Raw genomic sequence first — 14,247 nt, 5'->3', positions numbered from 1 at the left:
GCCACATGCTGTTAATATATGTCATGTATTTGCTTTGCCATGTAAACAGCGGTGTTCATTGTAGTTGTGGACGTAATTTCATTTCGTGCAAGTAATATTTTTGCATATATAACTGTTAATTTCATGAATTTTAAATTATTCTTGTCTTGTATATGCTTCTCATATTCTCTTTTCGGAATACATACCTATTGGAGTTGGAAGTGTTGTTATCTGTCATTGAGGAAATGTTTTATATTTTTCATATTTATTGTTATCGCCCGCTTAATTGCATATCTCAATAGTACTCTATTTATTTTCAACCGTTTATCAAAGTGAATACTTAAGTTGAAAATGTGTCGTCGCATCTTGTTTTTAAGTCGTCTTTACAAGACATTTTCCCGTCGTCTGTTTCACTATGAGTGTAGATGATGTATGAGCGTAGATATTTTAAATGCTTTGTTCTACTTTTCCCCGGGACGGTTACAAAGTTAGGAAGATGGTTAAGCTGGTTAAGAGGAAACGTATGTGTTCCATTCATGAATTTGCCGCTGCGAGTCATCTTTGTGGCGTTAGTCAGTGTTTTCCCACTTCGGAATGCTGTGTTACTCTATGAATACTAGTGTATATGCAAAAGGAGTATGTAGCGGGATTCAAGAACTTAGGATAAAGTACAAATGCTACTTTTAATATCCACTAAGAAGGTAAACAACTCGCAGTATGATCATAAGATTATTTTGTTTCTTCTGGTTTGAAGGGGCTCATGTTCAACATCAATGCTAAAATAACATGAATGAATACTGCGCTCTACAGTCTGTGTATACAGTTGTATAAGATATTTTTGGATGATGAAGTTGGAGGGACATAACTAGCAGAAAGACAGCTCCTCTGCTGATCAATATTTTTACTCAGGCTGGCGATATATAAATATTCACAATTATTGCCGTATAGTGGATGTATATTTTTTTCTCTACGTTGTGATGGCTATTGTTTTAACTAATCAAATGCAAGATGTTGACACTGAAAGGATATAACTGATAGGTGAATCGATTTTGTGTGTTTATATTAGGTCCTTTTCGCAAATGAAATGTGCAGCTGCTGTGGCTGGAGGTTACCATGTCTAAACTGTGGATAGGTAGATGCTTGTATGACAGATAGACGTTTGTAGGCATGTTATTTATGTACATAGCATAGTGGGTACAACTTAAATTATTTTACCAAATAGTCATTATTGAGTATACTACTGTTTTCAGTGTCATCTGTCTTGCGACAAAAAATGACTGTAAGTATTTCTTGGCATAAGAGATTTGTTTTGTTAAAAATGGTTAGTATATACATTGGGGACAAGTGTCGTTTTTGTGATATCTATCGTACAGGATGTTTCCTTTCGATTAAGCCTATGAGTCCATGGCATGAATATGATTATTATGGAAGAGAGAGCGAGAGTATTTATTCAATGGCCATTAGTGTGATGGTCCCTATTAAAGAATTGAGGCAAGCCAATCATCTTATTTATATTGATTGTCGATAGTGGTGAGAGGATATTGTCTGAGAGCCAGATACCTTTTTGTGCCTGCTACAGTATCATGATTGTATAAAGGACTCCCACATTCCAGCCACTCAGAACCCTAGCTAAGGGATTTATGCTTTTATGTGAAATGACTCATTGTAAATCTATGAAATAAGACAGCCAATTACTTCTTAATGTGCTATAGATATATATTGTTCCATATAACATTTTGAGACCATTTATTGTTTCTGAGATTACAATTTTAATGATCTCATAAGGTGAGGTGAGGCTAACCTATTTTCATTTGAATGTGTATCGTTAATTTATGTAACGATCGAATCTGATTGAAAATTATTGGTGTGAGAGCCCTAGAAATACTTAGGAGGAGGAGAGAGATGAAAGAGACAGTCTTGTGTGAGGGAACTAATGAATGTATATGACCCTTTTGTATTAACATAAGAAGTATTTCAGGGAAAATATTGGATAAAGATTTAGCTTGGAAGCTAATAAATATTTTATGTCCTCACATGATTCCAGCTCAAAGAGCTCTTGTAGTACGAATGCATTTGAAGGTATATTATTAAACCACATCAGCCACTATCCCTATATAAGTTAGTGAAAATTGTACATGGAATACCTACCTAAATCTAGATATATTGTGCACTGCAATTTTATGGGCATGGCAGCTACTGGTAGTGACAATAATTTGGGACTTGGCCATCCCTCTGTCAGCAGAGAAGTTGAGGAGGTTACAGAAGCATAGAATTCTCCTCCCATATTGACCAAAGATATATAATTCCCATCAATAGAAAATGAGCAGAGTAGAGTAATATAAAATTAAGCATGAATTGCTGCTGATGTAGATGCCCATGAATTTTTGGAACAAATTGTGATGAGCCCATTACATAGCATTTTCCAACAAATTTATTCTGTTGGAGAATAATCAAACCAACATTGTAATTTATTTTAGTAATTTATCATGGATTAGACCTTGACTCTGAAAATCATTCTCTTGAGTGTTTCTAAATCATCATTACCTTACATGCTGGTCCTCAAATTAATTGGTGGTAGTCGAGGTATTCCTACAAATAGGCCTAACACAGTTAATAGGTATTTATGCATTCACAATAAAGGATCCAGTTCCTTTCGTCAAATTTCCTGCATTATAATATGGGCTGTTTCCATTAGTATGGGATCAGAAACGTAGCATTGAAAAGAATTTGGTGATAATGCCACTCTTCTATTCATATTACAAACTTTTACCAAATTACAGCTCCTCACCCCCTGTAATTTAATGATTCATATTCGCTTTATCATGAAACCCATTCTACATCCACAGCTCAAGTCTCTTGTAACTACTCTCATCCCATATGCTATGTAAACCCACTCAGAAGCATATTAATAACATGCTTGTGAGCACAAGCTCTTAATCAATTTGAAATGTGATGGTAACTGATACCACCTCCAGAACAATGGTTGCATTTCGTTATTCTTTATAGTTACTAAATAATTACAGGTAAGCTCAAAGGAAATAAAGTAAGAGAGTATCATTTCTAAGTCATTCCTATTTTATTTAACAGTAATTTGCAAGCATCAATTTTTCCAGATTATCAGTTATGTCGATACATATATGGAATCAATCAGCCATACATAGGGGAATGAAATGTACTTGGGAGAGTGGATATCAGTGTTCGTTGTTTGGTATAAATTTGGAAAAATAATCATCTGGTACATAATTTAGCATGCATTATATGATATTAATAATATATTGGAAGTAATGACCTTGATTTTTTTAAAGTAAACTCCTTGCATCGAAAAGAAAGAATAATTTTTATATCATATCTGTATCCTTGAGCACCGAATATATTAAAAACAGTGTAATGAATGATAGGAGGCTTAGGTAACCCACACCACCACTGGCCCCAGACTGGAATACTATGTGGCAAGCTAAGTACCCCTGAAACTTATTAAACTGAAGCCCATAAGCAAATTATGAAGTCTATTGAGAGGTGCATGGGGGTTCTTAACTCTAGGTTCAGATGATTGCTGAGACATTGAGTGCTGGAGTGTACACCAATAAAATCAGGATTGATAGTTAATTCTTGTGTTGTACTTCATAATATGTATGTAGGTTCTTTTCCTTCCCAGACGAGGCTGATTATTATGGAGATCCCAGCTCTTGCGGAGTCTCTAATTCTTGGAAGAGGCATATTAAACAAGGCCAGAACTATTAGACAAGTGATTATTAACAGATTACCTAATGCATTGGTAAATTACCAATTGATACACTACCATTGCTTTTGTTGGTGGTCAAACTACGGTTTTCCACCTCAAAATTAATCATGGGATCCCTCGTAAAAGGGATACCCTGTAGTTGCCACCAACCTCATCAGAATGGTCTAAAATGAGAAAAGAAATATTATGAATGGGTCATGTTTCATCCATTATTTTTTCATGCATTTTTCTGTTACTTGCATAAGACATATAATTTCTTTCTTTAGGTAGAAATTTCCCTTAACAATTATCACTGCTTGGGTCTCTTAACCTTCTTGATTGTGAGGTACTTCAGGATAAAAGTAGAACAGTCATCACTATAGCTCAGTTTATATCAATTGCCACCCATTCAGGCTGTGCTTCCTTTTTCTTAGGAACGGTAGTAAGAAAGTGATATTTTTAGGTGTGCTGATGACTTTCGATGCTGCAAATTTGCTGCCTATATAATATTATAGTGTGATTGATTTTTAAGAATCCAAAATTATGAGGTAGAAACTCCTTCACTTGACTTTGTACATAATTTAAAAATTCCCAGGGTATCTCTTATATTGAAACTACTACAAAATGAAGACGATTTGAATTTATTCAATAAAAATATGAACTTAATGTCACTTCTATTCTAAAAAGTTAGGTGTACTTATATACCTACGTTAGCGACAAATGTTGAGGCGCATTTCGTCAGTACCATAACTCTTAAATGTTAATTCAAGGATACAAATTGTGAACATTGAAGTCAGGGTTGCTACGTAAGGATAGGCAGTCCGTTGTAAATAGATTCTTATTTTCATCTATTTTGAGGGGTTTAGTTCTTCACCTTATTTTCCGTCTTCTTAGCACCCTGTTACCAGCTCTTATCCCGTAAAGTTATCCTTTCTTATCTACAGTCTTCCAATAATTAAGCAAACTATTCTTAGGACATCGCTTGCGGTTGATAATAATTTTCAAAGCATTTCACCACACTCATGAGGACTGTTTACATTACTATTTTCATTGCCTATAACTAATTATCCGGCCAATTCTGCGATAAACGATATGACGAAACTGACTACTTCAATTCAAATACTTGCATTATCATTAAAATGGATCCATCAAAGCAAAGGCATAACCAAATCTGGCATAAGCAAATGCATAATAACGCCAAATTCCTCTCATTTACAAGTTTTTATCCCAATTACTCACTGTAATCTTAGGTGGCTAATCGCATACATATTTCCAACGCACTCACCTTCAACATTAATATACACGTTGAGCTCTCACTTATATTTAAAAGTGTACAACATACTTTTCATTAATCAACGTTATAAATTCATAATAGCATTGCACTTACCAGCTGAATCTCGCTCTATTTTTTCTGTCAAGGACAATTGCATGCCGATTTTCTGTGATTGGCTCGCAGTGACGTATTGCAGGAAAACTTCGGGTATCTTCGACTTCCCCACTACCGCGGAGGGGAAGGCACGAAAATATTTCCGTGAAGCCTACTGAATAGCAAATTACGCGTCTTCGAATGTTTACGCGGCGTAACCACGTAAACGGAATCTTTCGTCTTCGCGACCGCGTAAAGAGTTACTGAATAGCCCTGCAGGTCTGTCCCTAAATTCGGATCTGGTCACCCTGGTTATCACCCTCGAGGCGGTGCCTTGCACACGGTGACCTCCCAGGTCTTCTCGGTCGCTACCCGAGGCATGAGGTAACACTCATTGCACGCCTGGGGGACCCGACCGGGTCCACTTGTTAGGGTGTTAGGCCCCAAAAAGCCCTCCCTGCCCTCCCCAACGAGCCAGCTGGCCGCCGTGGACTCCATGGCGGCCAACACATCCAACGCATCGTCGCCGACGACATCCCGGGCCATCGGGCAAAACGCCACACTCGGACCTACGCTCTACAGCCGCCGCATGGCGGCTAAACAGACTCAAGCGGCATCTACGAGCAACGCAGCAAGCATTTCCAGGACCCCGGAATACGAGGAAGCCGTGGAAATGCAAAACGAAGACGAGTCATCGGCCCCCTTAAGGGCCACTTCACCCACAACTTCTTCGGAAGGAACTTTACAAGAAAACGGCTCTACGGCCCTCTTTGGGACCGCGTCAGCACCATCCGGCGCATTCATTCGCGTAAAAACTAGAAAACGAGCGGCCGACTCGCCACCATTGCTGCCGCCAAAGCACGCAATCACCACAAATAATAGATTTACACCCATCCACCCGGATGACGTTGACGAATCGGCACCAATGATTGAGAATGAAGACGAGCGTCAACCCGCAAGACAACGAATCCCAATTCGGCGTCGGCCGCCACCGATTCTCATCTACAGCATATCGGACTATAGGAGGAGCACGGCTCTAATCAAGTCTGTGGTCAAAAACGAGTTCATGCTTGACATAAGAAAAGCCTTCACTCGATTACAAGTCGAGACACCAGAAGACCACGCAGCAGTTATGGCCCTATTGGCTAAAGAAAAGGCCGAAAGCAGCTCTTGGGCGCCTTAAGAGGATAAAACATTCTCCTTCCTAATCCGCGGCATCGACGCAGACTTTGACCTGGACTACCTCAAGGAGCTTTTTGAGGAAAAAGGCATCGCTGTAACACACATCAGGAACCTCACGGACAGAAAGAAGAGGCCAAAAGACCTGCACCAACTCACAGTGAAAGCTACTCCTGAATGGTCTGCAAAAGACATCGGAGCCCTGAAGAAAGTCGGCGCAGTCCACTTGCGATTATCACCATTTAAGCACGACAGGCCGCAAATGTGTTTTAATTGCAATCGCTACGGCCACTCAAGTCTGCACTTCTCCGCAGAACCGCGTTGCTGGAAATGCGCCGGCAATCACTACGGCTCCCGATGCGGTCGGCCAAGAGATCAGCCAGCCACATGCTGCAATTGCCGCGGCGACCACCCGGCAATGTCTCGGAAATGTCCCGTATTCAAAAGGCATCAGGAACGTCTCAACAACAGAACCCGCAGAAGGAACAGTAGCAACCAACAACATTCACGGCCACACGTCCGCAAAACCACCTTAATCCGTGGACAAATCATGGCGCCACAGATGCTACAACAAGAACCTGCAAAGACAATACAGAGTTCCCAAGTCTTACTGAAAGGCCCAAAGGAATCAATCCGCCACCTCCCCAATCGACAGCTGGCCAACCAGCAGCAGCAGATGCCGATCTCATCTTAATGATGAGAGAACTGCTTAGCATTTCGCTTCAAACACAACAGCTGCTACAACAGCAAACCAGCATTCTCTCGAGAATGCTCAGCTCCATTGCGGCCAGAAGCGTTCCATAGACGCAATGCATCAACGCCACGCCTCATCATCGGGCTATGGAACGCTAACGGCGGACTGCATTGCTTACGAAGATTTCAGCGCCTGATAACAAGAACGCCATTGTGGGTAGGAAACGAAGTTCTACAAATGCTAACACGAGAACCAACACTACAAGAGCGCCTAGAGAAAGCAGCCAAGAGTTTCTTCGAGACCACGGAAAACAGCATGCAACGGAATATTGCCACACTAGCCTCCGACATCAAACAATGGTGGGATCGGTAAAAACGACCAATTTCGTCAACGGGATTGGCAAAACACCAATAAAAGCATAATAATGCCAGCACCGGAAGGGTGCGTATAATAGCATCCGCAGCTTAGAGCCCGAAAGGGCCTGGAAGAGCCAACTGAAAGGTTGGCTCTCCGGCCTCATTAAAAAAATAATTGCCCCGGAACAGGGCAAGTCCAGAATGGACGTCTTCAACCAAGAAGTCATTGCAGGCGCCGTGATCCTCCTCAATGGCTTATAAACCGAGAACCGTCCACAATCTCCGAGTCCTGTCCTGGAACGCGGGCAGTCTTCGGCCAAAAAAACAGGAATTTCAACACCTCGTCCATAGCAACCGACCAGACATATTCCTTGTCCAAGAAACGTGGCTCAAGCAGAGAGATGCTTTTTATGTCCCGAACTACACCATCAGAAGAAAGGACCGAGCTGAAGGGATTGGAGAAGGCGGTGTGATGCTTGGCTTCAAGAAGACCTTATCGGAAACTCCACTACAGTCCCCAACCACCGATAGACTAGAACTCGTCGGATATAAATTCTCCACCAGCAACGGCAGTATTGATGTATGGAGTGCTTACCTCCCACCAAGACAGCACGGCATCAGCCGCACCGATCTCGACGCCATTGAGACTGTCCTTACCAACACCGCAATCATCGGCGGCGACCTCAATTGTAAACACGTTGCCTGGGGATGTAACAGCACCAACTCAAGAGGGCGAGCTCTGCATCACGCAGAACTAACTGTCCCGTTCACTTTTCTTCCACCACCAAACCCCACCCACATCTCTCCCGATCCCAACCAATCCGCTGATATCCTAGATCTCTTCATTACAAAAAACCTTTCTCCATTCCTCTTGCCTACAACTCTTCCACAACTTTCGTCTGATCATATCCCGATTTCAATTTCATTACCTCTCTCATATCCGATGACTCTTCCTTCCCCAATAGTGAACTGGGACAAATTTACAGCCTCCGCCTCGAAGATCATTCTTCCCGACCCACGCACATGCATCACCACCGAAGATCTTGAAGACCACGTAACTCTCCTCAATAACAGTTTAAACAACTGCATTGCTGATGCTTCGTTCACGCCAAAACCTACTCCCCTCATTGACGACTCTCTACCGCCATCAGTTCTTCCGCTAATGCAGCGTCGCAACAACGCACTACTATGCTGGAGGAGAACTCATTATCCAGCTATGCGCAACCTATATAAAGCGCTGCGCAACCGCGTTACTAGTCTCGTCAGAGAACACCGGCAAAAGACTTGGGACAACAAAATAGCCTCTCAGCCATTAGGACCATTCAGTCTGGCAATTAGCTCTTTCTTTAAAACAAAGAAAAACCCCTACTCCTCCTGTTGATTTCGGTACCTCACAAGCGGCCACCGATCAACAGAAAGCTGACAAGTTTGCTGAACTGCTTGCTGAAACCTTCAAGGACTCTGAGTGGACACCGAAACACATCGCGGCACTTAGGAAAGTCGGTCCAGTCCATCTTCGGCTCACACACCATCGGCCACAAATGTGTTACCGATGTAACCGATTCGGCCACTCCAGTGTACATCGCACCGCTTCACTACGCTGCTGGTCTTGCGCCGGCCCACATCACGGCTCCCAATGCACGGTCCCAAAGACAACTCCTGCCACTTGCTGCAATTGCGAAGGTGAACACCCAGCAATGTCAAGAAAATGCCCCATCTACAAGAAACATCTAGAGAATCTGAGAGCTTCTCAAAAGAAGCCGCCGCCAAGCGCTACCGCTGCTCCTGCGCCGACCCCGACTCTGGGGCGCCAAACCCCTGGGGAACAGGAATTTCTGTGCAATCACAGAGGCCTTCATCTGCTCCGCGTCAGCGCTTGGATGTAGAATTTCCAACAAAACCAGAAAGTCGGCGACCCACACCCACGCCTACTATTACTCCTTCTGCTGATAAACCAGACCTGGTAGCTGCAATCCAGTCGCTAGTTGCTGTCACCTCTGCGATTCAACAACAACTACTGCAACAACAGACGTTAATGTCTAAGTTACTCGCTGCTCTTAATATCAGTAATGCCTAGATACGTCAAATTACCACCTCGCCTCATACTTGCAACATGGAATGCAAACGGAGGTCTTTACTGGAAGACCCCAGAAATGCTTTCCTTCCTTGAAGAATTCAAGGTCGACGCTGCGTTACTCAGCGAAACGAAACTGCTTCCCACACACAAAAGGACGGTTCCCGGGTACACCGTCTTCCGCACCGATAGAACTGGATAAACTGCAGGCGGCGGAACTGCAATTCTCCTCCGAGAAGGTTTAAACGGCTTCCAGCTACCTGAACCTCAAAGCTCCTCAGTAGAGTCAACATCAATCCAACTTATCACCAATTCTGGCGACCTCACTATCATCGCAGCGTACCATAAACCAGGCCAGGACTTCTGCGCAGAAGACTACGCTGCATTACTTCAGAGAGGACCTCCGACTGTCCTTGATGGAGATTTGAATGCCAAAGACTCGACCTGGTATTCCACAGCGCCAAACGCAAGAGGAAATAAACTCAGGAACTGGCTGAACGACAGCGACATCAGAGCTCTGGGACCGGATCAACCTACTCACTACCACTTTAATGGCTCCAGTGATGTACTGGAAATCTTCCTGCTGGCGAAGCTGCAACTCTCTGTCTCCTGCCGTACCATTCAGGCTCTTGAGAGTGGCCACTACCCTGTCCTCTGCTACATAGGCATCAAACCTATTCGTCTACCGCGGCCAACTCATCGTAACCTTGCCAAGGCTGACTGGCTACTCTTCCGAACGAGCCTGACATCTATGCTGCCGGAAACTGTCACCGCAGAAACACCAGAACAAATTGACGGCCTTGTCTCGACATTCACTAGGCAAATGCAGGAAGCTGCAGACGCGGCAATCCCGATAGCTGAACGTAGTACACCGGATTACCTGGATCTTCCAGCAGAGATCAAAGACTTACTGAAACGGAAATACAACGCTAGGAAGAGGCTCCAGCGCACGCATAGTCCCAGCGACAAAAGAAAATACCAGGATCTCAAAAGGAAAGCACACGAGGCGGTTGTCGACTTCCGACAAGGCTCCTGGGAGAAAAGACTCTCGTCCTTACATACCGACGACGGTAGCATCTGGCGCATGGCAAGATTACTACGAGCACCATACATCAAGATTCCACCAATTCGCACGCAATCAGGGACCGCCTGCAGTAATGAGGAAAAATCAACTAGTTTTGCCGACTATCTGAAAGAATGCTTCCAACCTAACGCACCAGAACCCCTAGCAGCTGACATTGAACAGCTGGAAAATGACGAGCCACCACTACCACCTGCGGACATTGAACCTCCCCAAGTAACCCTTCCAATGATTGCTGCGGAATTGAAAAGACTGCGATCAAGAAAAGCTCCGGGACCAGACGGAATCCCAAACGAATTACTGCGGCAACTGCCAAGAGCTTCTGGTGTTTTAATCGCCTTCATCTTCACGGCCTGTCTGAAAATGCACTATTTTCCTAAAGTGTGGATGAAGGCAAAGGTGTGATTGGACTTCAGAAGCCGGGTAAGCTACCATCAAATGTCTTCAGCTACAGACCAATCTCCCTACTGGACGGACTCGGAAAGATGCTGGAAAGGATCATCCAAGTCTACTTGCAGCAACACACAGACTCCGAGAAAATTCTACCATCCTTCCAATTCGGATTCCGCAGCCACCACTCAACATCGCACGCTCTTCTAAAAGTCTCCAACTTTATCACCGGATCCTTCAACACCAAAGGATGCTGTGCCGCCGCTTTCCTCGACGTGAGCAAAGCTTTTGGTCTGGCACAAAGGACTAATCTGGAAACTGAAATCATTCCGATTCCCGACGTGGATCACCGCTATAATTGCTGACTATCTACAAGGCAGATCCTTCAAGGTCACCTGGGATGGCGCCACCTCAACGGACCGACTGATCCTTGCTGGCGTTCCACAAGGATCGGTGCTTGGTCCACAACTATACTCCATCTTCACAGCCGACTTCCCAACGGAGTTCGGGTGGAATACGACAGCCAGCCTGTTTGCTGATGTCGCTGCACTACTCTGCAGATCAACATGGCCAAAATTCGCTGCCATATATTTACAATCTACCCTAAATCGAGTCTCCAACTGGTACGCCAAGTGGAGAATCGATCTAAATCCTGGAAAAACAACAGCGGTCCTTTTTGAACGCAGGAAGAGGAAGGCTCGCCAACCTGCGGTGCAAACATCACTAAGAGGCCAACGAATTGAGTGGAGCCCCTTCGCCACTTACCTTGGCGTCAAGCTGGACAAAAAGCTGATATTCAAGGACCACCTACTGGGACCGCATCAAAAACTTATTAAAAATGCTTCGTACCTGAGGCCGTTGCTGAACGCCAACGCCATCCCTCATCACCTAAAACTGAGATTATTCAAGGCCGTCTTGCTTCCCAGCATAATGTTTGCCTCCCCAATATGGTCTGGACTGACGCTGAAAGGTCTAATGCGAAAATTGGACAAGACCATCAGTAAAATCCTGCGCCAAATCACAAAATTCCCGAAACTGGCTTGCAACGAGGCGCTATACCTAGCAGCGGGGGAATCACCATTGGAACAACGACTGCAAGACGAAGCAAAATGATTCTACGAGAAGACGAGACAAATAACTGATATTTCTCCCCTCGCAGTAGCGAATCTCAACTCATGGGACCGCTACCGCCGACCGGTGTCTTCTACGGGAGACACTGAAAACTTACCACAACACCGGAATTAAACATTCCCAGTACTGGAAGGCAGGAAACAAATTCTGCACCATCTTCAAAGTGCCCAAAAGGGTGGAATGAATAAAAACAAAAGGATTTAACTTGCTTGAGAGCTTCCAATCCTGGGACCAGTCTTCGTAATCGTCGATGTGATCTTGTAGACGATCGGCCGCCGATTCCGGGTCTGAACCCTGAGCCAAAATCGTGGTGTCATCTGCATATATTGCGTCCGCTTATGAGTAAACCCGTCCAAATTCCGATGCCCGACAATTCTACCGCCCAGTCAGCCGACCCCGACACCGCGGAACTACTCCGTTGATGCCGGGGAATATTTTCCTAGCCCCGCCACTGCTCAACCGTCCAAGAAAAGAAAATATTCATCCTTCAGCCGCTACTCGCCCTCACCGCCGCACCATGAACAACACGCCACACTGCATCCCTACACTCAAGTTACTCTCGTGGAACTGTCAAGGCGTCACGAACAAGAAAAACGAACTCCTTCAATACGCTCTCGATAACAAAATACATGTAATATAATAGCAGGAAACGCACTTGAAACCTCATATTACCCTATCTCACGCACATTATAACACACATCGCCTTGACAGGGACACGCAGGGAGGGGGAGTAGCTGTTTTAATTCACAAGTCAATAAGTTATTCCCTTTTAAATGTCCCCGTTCTTCAATCTCTTGAAGCCCTTGGAATTGCAATCGACACTCAACACGGCAGACTTAACATTTTCTCAATATACCAACCAAGCACAAAAAAGCTTAGCAGTGACGATCTTGAGGTACTTCTTTCAATGTATTCGAGCGGCCTTTTTATAGCAGACGAATTCTAAGTCCCATTCATTCAATTCATTACCGGCAAACCCTTTTCAGTTCTCGCACCAACCTCCCTTACACACTTTTGTACTTCTCATACGTTTTCCGGAGATATTTTAGATTTTGCCGTATCCAAAAATCTTCCCATCACTTCAATGCCTAGCGTAATTCACTCGTTCACTTCCAACCACTTTCCGATATTATTTAACATCCCAATCCAACCGCGTAAAGCAATCCCACCTACCAAAATTTTCACCAATTGGTCTCGTTTTGTTTATTCCCTTGCTATTAACTTAGATTCAATGCCTTTCCTTGATTCCCCTTCCAAGTTTGATCTGTACCAAAGAGCTTCACTCCTTGGTTCTACTTTAACCCGGGTTAAAGATTCAGTTACGCGGTCCATTCCAGTCTCCGCGAGCGCGATTAGCCATTTCGACCAATCATTAGTGGAATTGATTAGGCGTCGTAATGCCGCGCGTAGGCGATGGCAACGTTCCAGAGATCCGTACGACAAATGGCGCTACCAACATCTCAGCGAAGGCGTCCGAAAGGAAATCTCAAAAACATCTTTCGAGCGTTGGAACACTCACGTATGAACACTTTCATTCGAAGACAACACCCTTTGGAAAACATCAAAGTCCCTCAGACGCAAAGTTAAAATTATTTCTCCCCCTATCAAACCCAATGACAACTACATTTACGACCCTCAACACAAAACCAAAATCCAGGCGGACCATTTGCAGCAAACCATGGCACTAGACCCTTCCCGTTCTCTCCTTGAAAGACAAATTGCCTCGGTTTTAAGTACCTTCACTCCTCCAAAACCTGATTTTGATATTACTTCTTCTTCCGAAATTGAATCCATCGTTAATAAATTTCCCAAACATAAAGCCCCCGGTTTAGATGGCATCACCAATCTTTTATTGAAACACTGTTGTAAAGTTCCCCGTTTTAGTCTACTCCTTGATGATATTTTTAATAATTGCTTCAAGTCCTCCCATTTTCCGGCCATCTGAAAAGTTGGTTAAGTAATTCTCATTCCAAAACCTGGAAAAAATCCCACCATTCCAGGAAACTCAAGACCCATTACATTACTCTCCATTATTTCCAAAATTTTTGAAAGCATTCTCTCTAAATTAGAATTACACGTCCAACACAATCTACTTAGGGTATTAGAGGAAGAATTAATTGGACTACAAAATGACATTGATTTGAAACCAAAGTTTAAGATAAATTATCAGGAGTTTTGGCTACAGAAGGAGGTTTCCAATCGATATCCTGCATTATGGATGGTGGTTTAAAACTCCTTGAATTTCCGACTTCATATTTGGTGGAACGTGGTTTTAG

Source organism: Ischnura elegans, chromosome 11 (assembly GCF_921293095.1).
Source record: "Ischnura elegans chromosome 11, ioIscEleg1.1, whole genome shotgun sequence".
Lineage (NCBI taxonomy): Eukaryota > Metazoa > Arthropoda > Insecta > Odonata > Coenagrionidae > Ischnura > Ischnura elegans.
The sequence above is the reverse complement of the archived record's forward strand: the minus strand, read 5'-3'. Positions refer to the sequence as shown.